Source organism: Ipomoea nil, unplaced genomic scaffold (assembly GCF_001879475.1).
Source record: "Ipomoea nil cultivar Tokyo-kokei standard unplaced genomic scaffold, Asagao_1.1 scaffold3226, whole genome shotgun sequence".
In the NCBI taxonomy this organism is placed as follows: domain Eukaryota; kingdom Viridiplantae; phylum Streptophyta; class Magnoliopsida; order Solanales; family Convolvulaceae; genus Ipomoea; species Ipomoea nil.
Window position 1 is genome coordinate 497,727 of NW_017619654.1, and position 6,097 is coordinate 503,823.

Genomic DNA, 6,097 nt, shown 5'->3' on the forward strand with positions numbered 1-6,097 from the left:
GTACATAATTTGAGGGCCGGCTGTACATTTTTATCCTATAATATATATAAGATGACAAATAAAATATAATATTACACGTGATGATTGGGTCTTAGGTACGAATAATTTAACTTTTATGTTGCAAATTCCATAACCACTGCGGGAAATGTTCACTTTTCCAATCGCTCTAAAAAATACCATCAAAAGTGCATTTTTTTTCAAATTATCGTCATTCAATTGTGGTGGACGGAATTCTGATCACCTTTATGTAATTGGTGATGCACTAGTGGTCTAGTGGTTGAATAGTACCCTGCCACGGTACAGACCCGGGTTCGATTCCCAGCTGGTGCATTTTTGTTTTTCACAAATGTTTTATAAACTAATTTAATTATTATATATCAGTATATGTCATATGCAGATCATTAGTCATTTTTAATATATTGAATGTTCATTTTTAAATATCGTGATTTATTTGGCTTACCCTTATATTTGTAGTGGTCTCTTGTCTTTTGTGAAAATTCCACGTTTAATATAAGACTATCGTTTTTGCCATTAAACACCTTAAACTATAAAATTTTAAACAATTTTTGTCATTTTGATAACTTTTCCGACGAAACTTTGTTTTAGACAAGGTTATTTTTTGTCTCATCACTTAAAAAAAATATTCGATTTTCCTTAATCTCTTTCGTCGGTTTTCTTCATCTCTTAGACTTTTACTGAAGTGTGCATTTATAGACAAATTATTGTGTAATGTAGAAAGATACCAAAGATGACTTTGAAGCTAGGAGAGCGCACAGGTAGTAAACTCTCCAAAAGGAGCTCTTTCCAGAAGGAGTTGTAGGGTCCATCAGGAAAAAGCAAGTTTCTCCATAAGGAGCTCTTTTCGTAAACGTTGACAAAAATGCACAAGAAATTTGACTAATGTGTACACATACACCATAAGCACACATGAATCCCTATCTCAAAATGCACAATAAAATGCTCAAGATTGTACTGCAATTAAAAACGCACCTATCTCGTACGTTTTACTTTGAAAATTCCAGTCAGTCGACGAACTAACCTACAACCAGCGACTGCAACAAAATAATTAACATACGACAAAAATAATGTGAGCTCTGTTGTTGACGAGGTTGTAGACAGAACTTAATCCTACAAAAAATATTTTTCCTAAAATAATGCATGATTACAATGGATTATAATATTATTGGGATTCAAAATGCACATAAATTTAAGGGTTGAATTTTTAGTTTTTAAATTTGATAATCTAATAACATTTTGGTATATAATTTGAGGGCCGACGGTACATTTTTGTCCTATAATATATATAAGATGACAAATGAAATATAATATTACACGTGATGATTGCGTCTTAGGTACACATAATTTGACTTTTATGTTGCTAATTCCATAACCACTGCGGGAAATGTTCACTTTTCCAATCGCTCTAAAAAAAAGCGGCAAAAAGTGCATTTTTTTTTTCAAATTATCGTCGATCAATTGTGGTGGACGGAAAAATACTGGTATTTCTGATCACCTTTATTTAATTGGTGATGTACTAGTGGTGTACTGGTAGAATAGTACCTTGCCATGGTACAGACTCGGGTTCGATTCCCAGCTGGTGCATTTTTGTTTTTCACAAATGTTTTATAAACTAATTTAATTATTATAAATCAGTATATGTCCAGATCATTGGTCATTTTTAATATATTGAATGTTCATTTTTAAATATCATGATTTATTTGGCTTACCATTATATTTGTAGTGGTCTCTTGTCTTTTGCGAAAATTTCACGTTAAATATAAGACTATCGTTTTTGTCATTAGACACCTTAAACTATAAAATTTTAAACAATTTTTTGTCATTTTTATAGCTTTTCCGACGAAACTTTGTTTTATACAAGGTTATTTTTTGTCTCATCACTTAAAAAAAATATTCAATTTTCCTTAATCTCTTTCGTCGGTTGTCTTCATCTCTTAGACTCTTACTGAAGTGTGCATTTATAGACAAATTATTGTGTAATGTAGAAAGATACCAAAGATGACTTTGAAGCTAGGAGAGCGCACAGGTATTAAACTCTCCAAAAGGAGCTCTTTCCAGAAGGAGTTTTAGAGTCCATCCGGAAAGAGCAAGTTGCTCCATAAGGAGCTTTTTTCGTAAACGTTGACTAAAAGGCACAAGAAATTTGACTGATGTGTACACATACACCATCAGCACACATGAATCCCTATCTCAAAATGCACAAAAAAATGCTCAAGATTGTACTGCAATTAAAAACGCACCTATCACGTACGTTTTACTTTGAAAATTCCAGTCAGTCGTCGAACTAACCTGCAACCAGCGACTGCAACGAAACAATTAACATACGACAAAAATAACGTGAACTCTGTTGTTGACGAGGTTGTAGACAGAACTTAATCCAACAATAAATATTCTTCCTAAAATAATGCATGATTACAATTGATTATAATAATATTGGGATTCAAAATGCACATAAATTTAAGGGTTGAATTTTTAGTTTTTATATTTGATAATCTAATAACATTTTGGTACATAATTTGAGGGCCGGCTGTACATTTTTATCCTATAATATATATAAGATGACAAATAAAATATAATATTACACGTGATGATTGGGTCTTAGGTACGAATAATTTAACTTTTATGTTGCAAATTCCATAACCACTGCGGGAAATGTTCACTTTTCCAATCGCTCTAAAAAATACCATCAAAAGTGCATTTTTTTTCAAATTATCGTCATTCAATTGTGGTGGACGGAATTCTGATCACCTTTATGTAATTGGTGATGCACTAGTGGTCTAGTGGTTGAATAGTACCCTGCCACGGTACAGACCCGGGTTCGATTCCCAGCTGGTGCATTTTTGTTTTTCACAAATGTTTTATAAACTAATTTAATTATTATATATCAGTATATGTCATATGCAGATCATTAGTCATTTTTAATATATTGAATGTTCATTTTTAAATATCGTGATTTATTTGGCTTACCCTTATATTTGTAGTGGTCTCTTGTCTTTTGTGAAAATTCCACGTTTAATATAAGACTATCGTTTTTGCCATTAAACACCTTAAACTATAAAATTTTAAACAATTTTTGTCATTTTGATAACTTTTCCGACGAAACTTTGTTTTAGACAAGGTTATTTTTTGTCTCATCACTTAAAAAAAATATTCGATTTTCCTTAATCTCTTTCGTCGGTTTTCTTCATCTCTTAGACTTTTACTGAAGTGTGCATTTATAGACAAATTATTGTGTAATGTAGAAAGATACCAAAGATGACTTTGAAGCTAGGAGAGCGCACAGGTAGTAAACTCTCCAAAAGGAGCTCTTTCCAGAAGGAGTTGTAGGGTCCATCAGGAAAAAGCAAGTTTCTCCATAAGGAGCTCTTTTCGTAAACGTTGACAAAAATGCACAAGAAATTTGACTAATGTGTACACATACACCATAAGCACACATGAATCCCTATCTCAAAATGCACAATAAAATGCTCAAGATTGTACTGCAATTAAAAACGCACCTATCTCGTACGTTTTACTTTGAAAATTCCAGTCAGTCGACGAACTAACCTACAACCAGCGACTGCAACAAAATAATTAACATACGACAAAAATAATGTGAGCTCTGTTGTTGACGAGGTTGTAGACAGAACTTAATCCTACAAAAAATATTTTTCCTAAAATAATGCATGATTACAATGGATTATAATATTATTGGGATTCAAAATGCACATAAATTTAAGGGTTGAATTTTTAGTTTTTAAATTTGATAATCTAATAACATTTTGGTATATAATTTGAGGGCCGACGGTACATTTTTGTCCTATAATATATATAAGATGACAAATGAAATATAATATTACACGTGATGATTGCGTCTTAGGTACACATAATTTGACTTTTATGTTGCTAATTCCATAACCACTGCGGGAAATGTTCACTTTTCCAATCGCTCTAAAAAAAAGCGGCAAAAAGTGCATTTTTTTTTTCAAATTATCGTCGATCAATTGTGGTGGACGGAAAAATACTGGTATTTCTGATCACCTTTATTTAATTGGTGATGTACTAGTGGTGTACTGGTAGAATAGTACCTTGCCATGGTACACACTCGGGTTCGATTCCCAGCTGGTGCATTTTTGTTTTTCACAAATGTTTTATAAACTAATTTAATTATTATAAATCAGTATATGTCCAGATCATTGGTCATTTTTAATATATTGAATGTTCATTTTTAAATATCATGATTTATTTGGCTTACCATTATATTTGTAGTGGTCTCTTGTCTTTTGCGAAAATTTCACGTTAAATATAAGACTATCGTTTTTGTCATTAGACACCTTAAACTATAAAATTTTAAACAATTTTTTGTCATTTTTATAGCTTTTCCGACGAAACTTTGTTTTATACAAGGTTATTTTTTGTCTCATCACTTAAAAAAAATATTCAATTTTCCTTAATCTCTTTCGTCGGTTGTCTTCATCTCTTAGACTCTTACTGAAGTGTGCATTTATAGACAAATTATTGTGTAATGTAGAAAGATACCAAAGATGACTTTGAAGCTAGGAGAGCGCACAGGTATTAAACTCTCCAAAAGGAGCTCTTTCCAGAAGGAGTTTTAGAGTCCATCCGGAAAGAGCAAGTTGCTCCATAAGGAGCTTTTTTCGTAAACGTTGACTAAAATGCACAAGAAATTTGACTGATGTGTACACATACACCATCAGCACACATGAATCCCTATCTCAAAATGCACAAAAAAATGCTCAAGATTGTACTGCAATTAAAAACGCACCTATCACGTACGTTTTACTTTGAAAAATCCAGTCAGTCGTCGAACTAACCTGCAACCAGCGACTGCAACGAAACAATTAACATACGACAAAAATAACGTGAACTTTGTTGTTGACGAGGTCGTAGACAGAACTTCATCCAACAATAAATATTCTTCCTAAAATAATGCATGATTGCAATTGATTATAATAATATTGGGATTCAAAATGCACATAAATTTAAGGGTTGAATTTGTAGTTTTTAAATTTGATAATCTAATAACATTTTGGTACATAATTTGAGGGCCGGCGGTACATTTTTATCCTATAATATATATAAGATGACAAATGAAATATAATATTACACGTGATGATTGGGTCTTAGGTACACATAATTTAACTTCTGTGTTGCTAATTCCATAACCACTCTGGGAAATGTTCACTTTTCCAATCGCTCTAAAAAATAGCTGCAAAAAGTGCATTTTTTTTCAAATTATCGTCGATCAATTGTGGTGGACGGAAAAACGCTGGTATTTCTGATCACCTTTATTTTATTGGTGATGCACTAGTGGTCTAGTGGTAGAATAGTACCCTGCCACGGTACATACCTGGGTTCAATTCCCGGCTGGTACATTTTTGTTTTTTAGAAATGTTTTATGAACTAATCTAATTATAACCAATCAGTATATGTCATATACGGATCATTGGCCATTTTTAATATATTGAATGTTCATTTTTAAGTATCATGATTTATTTTGCTTACCATTATATTTGTAGTGGTCTCTTGTCTTTTGTGAAAATTCCCCGTTTAGTATAAGACTATCGTTTTTGTCACTAAACACCTTAAACTATAATATTTTGAACATTTTTTGTCATTTTGTTAACTTTTCCGACGAAACTTTGTTTTAGACAAGGTTATTTTTTGTCTCATCACTTAAAAAAAATATTCGATTTTCCTTAATATCTTTCGTCCATTGTCTTCATCTCTTTGACTCTTACTGAAGTGTGCATTTATAGACAAATTGTTGTGTAATGTAGAAGAATACCAAAGATGACTTTGAAGATAGGAGTGCGCACAGGTATTAAACTCTCCAAAAGGAGCTCTTTCCAGAAGGAGTTTTAGAGTCCATCCGGAAAGAGCAAGTTGCTCCATAAGGAGCTCTTTTCATAAACGTTGACTAAAATGCACAAGAAATTTGACTAATGTGTACACATACACCATAAGCACACATGAATCCCTATCTCAAAATGCAAAAAAAAATGCTCAAGATTGCACTGCAATTAAAAACGCACCTATCTCGTACGTTTTACTTTGAAAATTCTAGTCAGTCGACGAA

General features: G+C 32.3%; 2 non-coding genes across 2 annotated transcripts; both read left to right on the forward strand.

The window, feature by feature from the left end:
• The first annotated feature begins 259 nt into the window (after positions 1-259).
• TRNAG-GCC lies at positions 260-330 on the forward strand. The gene has a single exon. It is a non-coding gene; the product is annotated as a tRNA-Gly (tRNA).
• A 2,454-nt stretch (positions 331-2,784) lies between these two features.
• On the forward strand, positions 2,785-2,855 carry TRNAG-GCC. Its single transcript has one exon. It is a non-coding gene; the product is annotated as a tRNA-Gly (tRNA).
• The last annotated feature ends 3,242 nt before the right edge of the window (positions 2,856-6,097 follow it).